The sequence below is a fragment of the Hesperophylax consimilis genome, chromosome 22 (assembly GCF_061612785.1).
Source record: "Hesperophylax consimilis isolate HC1 chromosome 22, BYU_Hcon_1.0, whole genome shotgun sequence".
In the NCBI taxonomy this organism is placed as follows: domain Eukaryota; kingdom Metazoa; phylum Arthropoda; class Insecta; order Trichoptera; family Limnephilidae; genus Hesperophylax; species Hesperophylax consimilis.
In genome coordinates this window covers 13,323,492-13,337,654 of record NC_142857.1, presented here as the reverse complement: position 1 = coordinate 13,337,654, position 14,163 = coordinate 13,323,492, and the positions used below count along the sequence as shown (strand labels likewise).

The 14,163-nt window shown below is 33.7% G+C and overlaps 1 protein-coding gene across 1 annotated transcript in view; it reads left to right on the top strand.

The window, feature by feature from the left end:
- LOC149412867 (potassium channel subfamily K member 18-like) overlaps positions 1 to 14,163 on the top strand; it is a 283,444-nt gene that overhangs the window by 15,026 nt on the left and 254,255 nt on the right. The gene's annotated exons all lie outside the window — the stretch shown is intronic.

Here is a 14,163-nt window from a genome sequence, read left to right as displayed (position 1 = left end):
TTAAAATAATTTTATATATTTTCATAACTTTTCCTACATAAATGCCCCTAAAAGGGCCTTAAATAATAATTTAATGTGGTTACGGAATGGATTACAAGAAATGATAAACTTGATTATTTTTCCAATATTGGTCCAAATTTATCTAAAAATTGTATTTTATCAAAAAAAATATTATGAAAGCTATTTAAGACACCATACAATTATATTAAATATGAAATCAGACTTTGTTTAATTGAATGTGGAAATAGGTCATGGGAACATTATTCATTAAAAATATGTTCAGGTTTGACAGTTGTATTAAACTGACTAAATAAAGTAATTTAATAAATTTTCATGAAAAAAAATTAAATTCCGATTATCTACATTACATAACTATGAAAAAACCAATCAAAATCGTGAGATATGACAAAAACGCGATGTGCACACTCTAGCGAAAATGCCCACTCAAAATAAAATACATTACTGTCAAAAACAATGTGATATTTTTAACAAACTCTTCTAAGATAGGTACGTTTAGTGTTATTTCAAAAATAAATTAACCTACTGGATTTTCTTTTAAAACGCCATTTTTATCACTGGAAAATAATTGGACAGCTTTTGCACATTCTTGCGTAATTTCATGATAGCAATCAAATTCGATAATACTTTATTACATATTATCTTAATGCCAAATTATCTGAACGAACAAAAAATATTTTTCAAATTATTTGTCGGAATTCTGTTAAACTTTTTGCCAAAATCAAAATAAACATTGAAGCCAGTTATGATATTTAACATTCGTAACTTTACTAAATAAATAATATTATTTTCTAATTTGCGTAGTGTTGCGTTTGATCTTTTGGCTAGTATTGTTTGTAATCCCATACGGTATTATTTCACTTGGCAAACGGAGCTATGTAAGTTAATTTTTTTCAGATTTTCCATGAAATAAATTACGCTGTGGGATGTCTAATAAGAACTCTTTATGGAAATATTTTGAACTGTGTTTTAATTTTCACAGCGTGGAATTTCTCTTGGTTTTGCTCACATAAATAATTTCTTGCACCGCAATTAGAATATTTCAGTAAAATGCATTTTTGCTTTTATCTTTTTAAAGTTTTAGTGAGTAATTTATTTCAGAGATGTTCGCGAACCAGATTTCAGACTGGAAGTTACTCTCAGGATTGCCATGGTGATTCTCAATTGAACGGTTGCTTAAAATGATTTTAGCCGTCGTTGGTTCCCATATCTTTGTAGCCATGTACATAAGTTTAAGTTAACAAAATAAAACTTTCTTTAATTATAATGACTAAGCCTCAAACAGAATAATCTCAAAACGATTCAGTCGGATCTAGAAAATTAACTGACCGAAGATGCCACCGAATAATTTTCTGATTTTTCTTTTTCAAATTTTCATTCGAGATATTATTAACACATACACGTATTACTAAGAAATATTTTTGTTTTTCTTCTGATTGCGATGACAAATTAAATGTCATATTATACTTTTTTTTTTGGAGTTTCTTTATTCATAAAAAATTAAATGATTACAGTTTTTGGTTTTCTACAGCCATCATACTAGGTACATGCTCGTATTATAAAAAAATAAACTTTTAATTTGACATTTTCTATTTTGTAAGGTTCCGCGTTTTATTCGGAAATAAGTATCTACACATATTGTTTAATTGTTTGTGACTAACTATTATCTTTGGCACAGACAGACTAAGCCACAACAAGTTCTGTTTTCAACTCTTTCTTGAACTCGAACGTTTCTTACGATATTGGGCATAATCAGAACTATGTTTACCTTGCATCATTCGATTTGTCAAAAGAGAGGAAGCCTCTTTCTATTGCGTTACGGATATTCTGAACAAAATCATTTGACTGAAAAATCTCACGAAACGATAACAACCTCCGAGGCTTTCAGGCCGAAAGTATTCCATGGAATGGAGGCGTATTTGAAAAGAACCTCCCTCGCTACCCTCACCCCTCCGCCCCTCTATCGGTGGCACATCTCAAGCCCATTCCCTTAATGGAAGAGGTTTTACAAGATTATGTGATATATATTATAATTTAAAGTGTTCTTCTTCGTATGACAACGTGAGAAAATGTATTATTTTGAACGGGAGTTACAGAAATATTGTTAACTTATTGAAAATCTTGTCAAATGATTAATTTTCCTGTAAAACAGGACTGCAGGCCCTCAACGAATGAATTAACAGGTTTCCTAACAAACTGTCGGTATAACGCGAATGTGTTAGGTTAGGCTAAACGTTTTTATAAAAATGATGTTTCGTGTCATTTTATTTATCAGATGAAGAATATCTGCAAGAAACACGTATTGTAATTTATTCTGAATGGTCTAATATTTTATGAGGAAATGGATTGCAATCGTGTTTTTACAGGATTTCAATAGATCAGCCATACAAAATTTTCTCCGTATATCATGTCATAAAACTAATTAATTTAAGTATGGGGGAGAGGAAGAGATATATATTATAAGGATAGGAGATGGCCCGGTTCATTTCATACTCGCATATTAATTTACGATCGCACGCGTTACTTCCATTCGCTATTTCTGAAGGATATTACTAAAAATATTGTTTCTGTGAAATTTTGTGTTATATGACGCTTATATAAGAGGAATTTTGGATTTTTTTCTAATGTTGGTTAAACATTATGGAATATTATTAAATTGGTTTGTCATGTTGATAGTGACGAAATATTTTTTTAAATAGAAAGACAAACATTCCCGGGTTACGCATAACCTGACAATATTTGAAAATCTCCTTCTACCACCACAGTAAGCGGAAAATATCGCTTGTTTTGTGATGGAGCCAGACGAGCAATTGAACACACTAGACCTCGGTGAGACCCAATTGTTAACTCAGCTACTGACCGGTTATTATGATTTTTTTTATTAAATTGGTAAGCTATTTCGAGTTCAGGCCATTATTCCGATTTTAAAATAATACATTTTCACATGTAGCAAACACTTTGTGGGTATACATAATTAGAATAAAATAAATAGGTTTTTTTCCCGCTTTATTGTTTATATATATTTTTTTTAAATATGTAAAACCTATTTATAGTCATATGTATATATTACTTCCACTGCGGCGCAAGGCGTTGGAGGCAGTTGGAGAGGTCAAAGGGTCTCCCCAAACCATCTTTCCCCGATCTGGCATGCCGTGCAGCTGGGGGGCAGGCGTATCCTGAACACACCTCACCCAGTGAACCTGGGCACCCTTTCCAAATCACCAAACGTGGCGAACCACCTGGGAAGACCTATGGCAGAGGTGTTGGTTATCCCATAAATGGTTCCCGGGTCGGCGGCACTCAAACCCGCCTCCCAAATTGAAAAAAATTGGTAGAAATTAATCATGATCAGTTTGCAGTGTGTGGGGGCGGAAATGTGCCAAGGGTGTAAACGTGTAAAGGGAATACAGTGTATAATTATCAGTCTAAGTATACACAAAACTCATTAATGCTACGCATCTGCAAAACACTAAACATCCTGCAGATATTTTCATTTGTTCCTTAAAAACGTATTATAAAATCAAATGGCTGAATCTATCTCCCGATTCAAACATTTTAGACCAAATATCGATGAGAGTAAAATTATTTGTGTGTTTATTTATACAAATAATGGAACTTGATTGGTTATAAACACTACACATCATTTTTTAAATTATTTTTATAATTTTAAAAAGTCAATGAGTAATTCCTCAAATACTACTGAATCAGATATGGTCGGATTTACTCAGTGGTGTAGGAAATCCCCAGCAAGGCTGAGGTCCTGGCTTCAATTCCTAGATGCGACCAAATCATTATCTGATTATTTTATTACAAATTTTCATGTGAGAATCGCTTATATAGTCTTCAATGATTAAATATAATATTTAACAATTTAATTGTCTTGTAAATAACTGAGGGAAGGCGTTTTTAGGTAAAGCTTGATAGGAGAGACGATATTTGTTTAGAGAGTGACAGCCAAAAAATACGTGATCTTAAGTTCCCATTTCTAGACCACAGAAGGTACAATCTGATGAGTCAAGCACGTAAATTTTAAAAAGGTGAGAAGGGGCGAAAAGATGTCTAATCCTCATTCGAATAAGTGAGGAAATTTATTTTTTGGAGAAATGGTGGAATTGTTTAAACCACGGTTTTTATGGAATAGTCTCTTGTATTGGGGCATAGCAGGCTCCCTTGGATTGACTAGCAATGTGCCTCTTTTCAAACATTGCGGGGTCGATCTTTGTGGATCGAAAAAATGTCAGAGTAGGGAATGTGGTGTACGAGGGTAGCAATAGTGTTGGATGATCCTTGTTTTGCCAAGGAATCCGTAATATCGTTATCAACGATGCCAACACGTCCAGAAATCCAAATCAGAGTTACGGTTTTACCAAATCTTTGAATGCAGACTATCAGCACTCGAATAAGGCATGAATAAACAAGATGAAGAAAAGGGCTGGATTTAAGTATTTAGAGGAAACTGGCAGAATCAGATAGAACTACGGAATGTTCAAAATTATTTAATTATGTATTTGAGAGATTCAATTATTGCAATGCATTCGGCTGAAAATATTGAAAATTGGTTTGAAATTGAATGAAATATTCTGTCATTAGAATTATTGTGGTACCCGGTAATACCTATACCACATTCAGGAGATTTGGAGTTATCAGTAAATTAAAACGAGGAGTTAGGCCATTTAAATGAAATAATGTCACTGAACATATTATTGACAGTACATGCCGAGAAATTCGAATGGCTTTTAAGAATCCTTCTAAAATTGTTGGTTATAAGATGACGTGACTATATTGTAATTTGTTTAAAGAAAGAAGATCATTTTGGATACTTAGAAGATCTGATAGAGACTGATAATTTTTACAGTTGACATGAATAGGTTAGGTTAGAGCTTTGGTTACATTAATTTGTTGAGTCGTTGAACAATTAGATTTTGGGGATAACCTGATGACATTTAGAATAAGAACAAATTTGTCAGAAAATAGTAATATGCCTTAAATAAAGAGGGGAATCAGAAAATTCTACCCAGGGAATAGATTCACTCCAATTCGCAAAGATTTAGATTCAATTTTGTCTATATTATTCACTCGTTAGGGATTATGTGGGATTTTTCTACCTGAGAGAGAATGGCTTATATCCTACTGATTTTTCTTATGTACATATGCTCGGATTGAACTGTCTAAAAGAACTAATCTCCGTCACCGACAGCATTCTGGATACTGTTTTATCTCCCAAACTGTAGGACTAACTTGCCACTGGTCATGCCGGTGGGGAGAGCTATCGTTGTTAAATAAAAAATACTTCTGAAATTGCCATAAATATTTAACATCAACGAAGCTGAGTTTATATAGCAAGTTTAAAATGCAGTCTTTTTATAATAAAAATAATAATATTTATTATTATTATATTATATGGCGCCGTTTTCATGAAAAATCACCCCAAAGGGGCTTTACAAATACATTTATTAAATAATAAGATTCATTGTAACTAGTGAAATACATTTAAGACATATTTCTAGTGACTTACGACTGAGGCTCAAAACTACTGACTTAAAACGAGAGACTTACATCTAAGACTTATATCTATTGGCCTGTACTGTCTTAATGACATATATATTTACATATGTAGTGACTTACAACTAACATACTTACATTTAAAAATAAATCAATGAATACTATTTCAAATTTTACTAGGGCCAGTAGAAGAAGGTAGTAGGTACTATGATATAAGGGTGTTTTGTGATTCGTTTTAGAAGACGGGTGCAAAAAGCGTCTAATGGGTTAGCTAAATTTATAGAAAAGTATACATTCATATCTTAAATTAATTGAGCAAATGTATGAAATTAATCGTCGATCTTTACCGCATTTAGATGATTCATCTGTCAACAATTAAACCGGCTGACGTGTGTTGAGTGTTCCCATCGATGTTGTCAAATCATTAATCAAATCGATATAAATCAAATGTATGAAATTAATCGTCGATCTTTACCGCATTTAGATGATTCATCTGTCAACAATTAAACCGGCTGACGTGTGTTGAGTGTTCCCATCGATGTTGTCAAATCATTAATCAAATCGATATAAATCAAATGTATGAAATTAATCGTCGATCTTTACCGCATTTAGATGATTCATCTGTCAACAATTAAACCGGCTGACGTGTGTTGAGTGTTCCCATCGATGTTGTCAAATCATTAATCAAATCGATATAAATCAAATTTAATTAGATTATTATTTACTTATGCAAGTATTTTATTTTTTATTATTGCTACATCTGTTTCGGTTTTCAAGACCGACAGTTCAAAATGACCTTGAAATCCGAAACAACCGAAATTTTTTGAACAGATTGTATAAAAACTAAAATACTTCCCAAACTTAATAATTTTAAGAAAAATCTTAAAGTTATGTCTATTTTAATTAATAATTAATATAACAGACATACAATACTATACTGATTTTCCTCCTTCTATAGCCAGCATTTCGGACAGCATTGCAGTGTCCATCATCAGTCCGAAACATTGGCTAGAGAAGGAGGTAGCTCAACACGGCATAATACCCCAAAAATAAATCACTGTAATACATTTGGCCATGAAAATCTCAAATCATACCCGAAAAACAACACCTTCTTTATGTAGAACAGAAAATATAAAATCATCCATTCTTTCCCAAAACAACTCTTAACGTTCCGTTTTTTACGACACAAAATATAATATTAGGTTTGTTCAGTATACAGTCAATACGGTAAGGTCTCATTAATACTAACTGTTTCTTTCAACTAAATAAACAAACAAAAATCCGTATCCTTATTCAGAACAACAAAGAAAGAAGTCATAAAAAAGTGATATTGTGATTGTTTTGAGGCTTTTTATATATTTTTGTTTGTTTCTAGTTACATGTAGCTGAAAGTTCATAGGGTAACAAGAGTCAGAAGAAACTGAACGTTAGAAAATTTACATTATTTGATTTGTTTAAACAACAAAAACATCGTTATGCTTTTCTTAGAAAACTTATCTAATGTTTAAACATCGTCAATCAGAAACCAAACTCAAGAGTTTCTCAGCATTATTTAGTTTTAGTATATAGGGTTAAGCCTTCACGTTATGTCATTCCAGATAATGTCGTGTTAATAATGGTTTACAATATTATATTACACAGATAGGTACCTACATTCTATCTGGTAAGAAAATGTTTTAGCTATATATTGAGTTATACGTGAGAGTTGTAATGATTCACATGGGATATAAAAGATGTGCCTCGCGACGTAGAATCTGACTCTGAATTTATTAATGCAAAAAAGTTTTGTCTGGAGTACAACACAACTTGCTTATTTTAAGTACAACCGTGATTGAATTGTTTTATTATAGTAATTAACCTAAACTTTACTACCACATTTAATTTCTCCAAATGTCAATACCAAACCGGGTCAGAACGGACCCGTGATTTTAACGGTAATTTAAAATAATTATAAAATATATTGTTTTAATTCTTTTCTTAACGATGATTATGTACTGGACTTTTTAAAACATGTATATACTTTTGAACATTTATTATACGTTAGCATTTTTAAAAAAGCGCCTTAATTTTACCCTATTTTTACACACTACAGCAAAAAAAAATAGAACCACTTTAATAATCAACTACATAAATATTTTATCAGAGATCACTGAATTACGAATATAAAATCAGCAACAATTTCTTATTTTAGTTAAAAAAAACATTTACACATTCATAAGGCAAAAATCAGCCCAGCATAAAATAAATAAAACAGAACAAATACATGATTTGCATTAATATTATTATCTTGATGTCCATAACGCAAAGATGCACTGCGAGATAAAGTTATTTATGATAAATCTTTTTCAAAATTTTTTAGCTAAATTGGCTGAAGGTTGTAATTCTTTTATGTTTTCACCTGTACAGTCAGTTTTATGTACGATTGTGAAAGGCTGTGAAAAACTTACATAAGAAAAATTTTCTCAAAATGTTTATCAGTCAATAATCATAAAAACTATACACAATAAGAATATTATAAGCTTACACAGAATTTAGAAATACAAAAAAAACTTTGAAATTCTTACCATACTAATACGAACTTTATGGACCCGACATGTTAATTATCTCAAAACTGTGGCAGCGGTGGTTTATCACGCATATCGGTAGTTGGAGAGAAGAATGTATTTTTTGGTCGGATCCGCATGGACCCAGTGTAGTACTTAAGGGTTAAAAGTACTATCGTGATTGATTGATCTGCCACTATAACGCTGTCCAAAATGTTGGCTAGTAAAATATAAAGCGCAACAAGGCAAATATGTATCATCATTATACAATTAAGAGATTGATAAGTTTAAAAAATTCGGGTAAATTTAAAAGTGTTTCAGCACACACATTCTGTCAGTCACTTTTTGTTGTTGCTACGAGATTAACAGCAAGTGTACTAAGTAATGATATAGGTATTTACAGTTTTATCGGGATGCCAACATTAGTTTTATTATAACTATAATCACGTTGAACCCTCTGCATGCATGAAAGGTATAATAATAGTGTTTACATTAAGTAGTTAATGAAATGAGTACTACAAACTATGCGATACTATCAATTAACGCGGAGGAAGTTAGGGGCGCTTCAGCCCAGGCAGCTGTTCGAAGATGATAAACGTATGTACGTAGGTTCCTAAAGTTTTGCTACTATGACAATATCAACATGCGTGGGCACATCTCATTGAAAGTTCAAAATACCTACCCCAAGCTTAAAGGTATATTCATGTTAACACAAGAATCTTCTTTTATTTCTTACCAAGGCTTTCTAAGTTAGAAAAAAAAATATAGATATATCTATATATTTTTTTTTAAATTTTGATATGAAAATTTTTACTTAAATATACTGGAAATTTTTGATGTATGTGGACTCTAAAAATTTTTTGTTGAAAAACTAATTTGATTGGAAATTGTGTGAATTAGAGTGGAGTGTTAATTTTCAAAAAAGGTAATTTGTTCGCATGTAACCGTTTGATCCAAAATGGGCTTACAAAAAAGAATATTTTAAAATTTCTAAGAATGCTGTATTTAGAAATAAGCATGACTGAATATTTTAAATACATATTTGCATAGTAAAAATATTATTAAAAATATTATCAAAAATTATTATTTCGGTAGTGACTCCGTTTGTCCGTAACTCCGGTTCAACAAACTCTTCAACTTTTGCTTTGAATTGTGTCATTTCGATAATTGGAACTGATAGTTGTTTGAAGAATTCAGACAAGCGATAAAATAGGAAGATGCCTTTAGTATAATAATTTTAACAGAAAACTATTTAAATTCTATTTTCAAAAAAATTCAGACTTTCACAATTTTTCCCGCGTATTTTCACGAGTCTTTTTGACACGGTTCATGGTGGAATTCCATTGTATTTGTTTTTTCCGTTTGTTTTAAGCATGGGGAAAAAGTAGACCCAGAAGATTCAATGTACTTACACCGTTTTACGATTTGTGCATATGCTCACGATCTATGAGTGTTTGGGGATCATAGGTGAGGCACGAAATGAAAGAAAGTTGTGAAGGTCACATGTGTTTATTGGTGAGTCAGTTGCCGTGACGAGGAGATGATGTAGGACAAAAGTTGAAATACTCCGGACGCTGCGGTGATGTGCTGGTCAGGCGCGGGTCAGTGAATCGACGCCGGGCGCTGGTGACCGGGACTCAATGAAGGTCAGGCACTGGCGAAGAACGTAGGTCTTCAGGCACTCCAGTGCTGACGAGACGGCCGAAGGTGCGGCGGACCTTGTAGGCGGTTGAACGGGAACGGTGCGACCAGTGAGGATGCTGCGTGTCCTCGTGGTGGTCATGGTAGCGTGGAAGAAGCGCTGGTCAGAGACACTAGAACCAGGGCGCTTGTAATCCGAGTAGCGCTGGCCATGGACGTGGCCGAGGCGCTATGATGGTGTCCCGATGGAGTCCATGATGGTACGGGCGAAGCCGAGAATATTTTCCTTTGCGCTAGTAAGAGTAGCGCGGGTTAACACTCGTTGATCCTTGTAGACTGACGGCGGAATGATGACTGACTGACTGACTCGCTGCGTCGGGCATATTTATACTACACGGCCGACGGCGGCAGTAGGTAGGTGGATGACAACTAAATCCTAGGCACTCGCACAGACTGTATGTTTCAGGAACCTTCGATAGCGTGGCAATTATGCATAGGCGGCAGATTCGTTCCTTCTGGCGAGTTCTCGTACTGTGTAAGACGGTCCGTGACGTATTGTCACCTGGTAGACAAGTAGGTCTTGTAGTACGTAGGTTACTTTGTTTACGTTGCGATTTGAATTGCAGGTACATAATTCGGGAGTAGGTACTAAGTAGGTCGAGCGGTTTATTATTAATTATTCAATGGATTATTCTCGACGCCACAAGTGCTTAAATACTACATTATATTTACCGAATACCCACCTACCCAAATGAGTCAATATACCAAGTACCATCATTTTCACAATTTAGCAGTGAAATATCCTGCTTTTTTATTATTTTTGTATTATTCTTACTATAAAACTAATATTACATAGTATTCATCAGGTAGTAACAGATAAGTAACAGATACAGCAAATGGATATTTTCAATAAATACTGGTATCAGTGAGCCCTGTTTTATTAGACTCTGAATTATTTCGCAGGGATCATCTAGCATATTCTGTGTAAGTGTATTTAATAGTACGTGTGACGGGTAGCATGGTTTACTGCAATCCGCCTATCAATCAGGCCTGACAGAGATCACATAGTTCAAGTAATCGGATATTAGAGTTTAACTCACCGCTACGGAAATAAACACCATTGCTGACATTATGGAAGATATGCTAATACGGCTTTGAATTAGCGTAAGCCGATTATTATGGGAATTTGAAAGGAAATTTAGGCATACGAATCTAAGAGCTAAATTGTTTGAACAAATATTCCAGCAAATATTTTGCTAAGGCGTAACATGCATATTTGCAACGTGGAATTTAAACAGTTTATTAAACTGAGATATTCTGGTCAAAGCAAGTATTTTTAGCTCGCAAAGTAATTATATCAAAGATTAAAAATACGTATTAAACAAACCAATAGTACACAACTGCTAACCTTGTACAGATCAACATGCCAAGAGGGTAAAATCGCCAGCCAATTCTCGTGTGCATCTCCAGAATTTCTTAATAAACCCTCGACTGTGTGCAGAAACCGGCGGCCTTTTCGATAGATTCTCTTACCTTAACACACGGATTGCAATCTCCATAGCACAGGCATCGGATGAGAATGTTACAATCGTTCTACTGACATTCAATGAAAAGAGGAACTGACTTCATTGATTCTTTCGGTACCGGTGTACAGACGGTAAACACCCAGCACTTGTACAAAGTTTCCAAATGACATTTGTCAGATGAGAAAGTCTCATTTTTACGACTTAACTTGAGTTCAACAGCTCGGCTGTGTACAGATTTGTCGGCCTCTTGGTTTTCTCTCTCCTATAACACGGGCCCAACGATGAGACCCACTTTAATTTCTTCCTTTCCACAAAAAGACACAGCATCGCCAAAAATAGCATAGGCCCTGAGTGAAATTATTTTCCTCAGGGCCTCCTGAGTTAGCCCATCATACCACCGGTCGATAAGCAATTGACATAAACCAAATGCTGTAAGACCCTGCGCAAAAAAGTCCCACGCTGAACTGCGCACCGTAAGCTTACTAAAACGAACTTAATTTTCTGTGCAGGGTTTTACAGCACTTAGTGTATGTCGATTGCTTGTCGATCCATGGGAAATCGGGCTTAATGTAAATATATACATGGATTGCCGTTTGATTTGATCGAAATCAACAAAAAGAACAGTTTTACCAAATAAAATTGAGAATTATACGAATTAATTCAGAAATTTTGCAGAAATGTGTCTTAGTATAGCGGTGAAAAGTTCAGAATCCGATTTAAAATATATCAACGATATTATTTAATGCTTAATGTATATTTAAAAAGATATTTAATATATCATGTATATGACCAAATATCAACAAATTTGAACAGTAAAGGGATTGCTGTCATGCTTCTAAAATATTCATTCAAAAAAATGTTAACAATAAATTCTCTACAGTGTAGTCTCCTAAAACATTTTTTTCTCGTAATACCTATGTCGTGGTTGAGATTTATCAAATCCTTCGTTTGTAACATTCGTTTAGGGAAAAGCACTGTTTTCATAAATATTTCTCTTATACGTTTGTTATTTTAGTCGGAGATATTTTTATGTTATTTCCCCATAAAAGGTATTGAGTTAGTTCAGAAGAATGGAAACGGGGCACAGCCTCATCAATCAGGATCAAGTAGAGGAAAAAGGGTGTAGTGTGATCGGGAAACAAATCCGATTTCCTTTTTATAGCATCCGAATATTTCTACTTATTGCCTTCATCCCTCAAGCTCGTGTGCCAAATTGAACCAATTTGATCAATGTTATTTATAGTAAATAAAACAATCTATAAATAAACTTGAGAGAAATTGTGCCTTTAACAGCTGTACTGAGGACTGGTCTAGATTTGCAAATATTTACTATGGAAATCAATGTTAACGAAGCGGTCAATTTTTCGTTAAACGGTCACTAGGAATTAGTTTAATTGAGAAGTAGCTGAAGCAATCAGCGTTACCCTGCTTTATTTTGCTATTAGGGGTTGGAAAGGGGTGGGGTGGTTTTGTAATCTCATGTAAATATCAACTTTTCTCTAGTTTTGAAGATCAAGTGTGCAATATTTCATCAATTTTACCCACACCGGGACACTCTTATTTTATATATTGTCCTAGATTTTACCCAAAGCTTCACTCAGAGTGGTATTAGGGAGAAATCACTGTACAAAGAATTTTCACACGGCAGTGAAATTTTTTTCCCGATGAAAAGTAGCTATTGCTCTTTCCTATTCCTCTTACCATCCCTATGCAAAAATAACGTCGATCGGTCGCTCCGTTGCGACGTGAAAGAAGAACAAACATACAGACAAACACACTTTAATTTATAATATTATGTAGAACTATATGACGACCAGTTGAAATCTCCGGCGTTGCCCGGGTTTAACACAGAGTTTTTTTGTAAATCAGATGTAGACAGTAATTTTATTCATATTTTGAAAGTCAACTGTTCAAAAATCATCAAAAAGCATCAAAATTATGCGTAATGGGTGGTAAATGAGGAAATCTCTTGGAACAAAAAAATCAAAAGAAATTAGTGTGCAAAAGTTCATCAATCTCAAAATAAAACAGTGGAAAGTTAGATAGATATAGATGTATGTGAAGTAACTGAGTCATCTTAGTTGGACAGGGTTCTAATTTCACTTTCCCTCGTTCTATCAAAGTTTGCAAAGATGATTTATTTTTGTCTGTTTATCAATCTCTGATTTTTAGTATGAATCTTGTTTTTAGTTGTATTTTAGATCAACATATTTTAATGGAAAATAGAACATATACTCAACATTTAAGAAGATACCTTAACATGCAGAAAGAACCATATGCAACCAGCAAGGACATAATAATTAATTGCATAATGTTGTAACTAAATTTCCGTAATACCATTCCTATTTAAATATTTGCCTTTAAAATATGTTAAGCTAACATACTTTACATAAGTCTAAACCCAAGTCCAATAGAAGTTCCCTCCTATCATGGAGCTAGAACCATAAACGCATGGAGATTCAACAAAGGAAATTTCCACTTATTATATGAATTGCTTTCTGAATGCTCATGGCAACCGGTCTGCCAAAGTTCAACAGATATAAATGCATTATGTACAAATTTTTACAATTCAATTTACAATATATTCGACAAGTGTATACCCATTTCCACACCTCGCACTACGGCACACAGAGTATATCCTAAGTGGTACACCAATAGTATTATTTCAAATATTAAAATTAAACATATTTTTCATAAGCGATGGAAAAAAACACGTCACAACTTGGACTATGCTAGTTTTTCAGCCTATCGCTCCATCGTAAAACATGAAATCAGTGAAGCTTTTAAAAATCATTTAACTTCAATGGAAGAAAAATTATCTATCGATCCCAAACAGTTTTGGAAGTACATTAAGGATCTAAAAAAATCCAACAACTCATTTAAGTCTATGATTCTTGACGGAGAGGAATTGACTACTGATGATAAAATCGCAA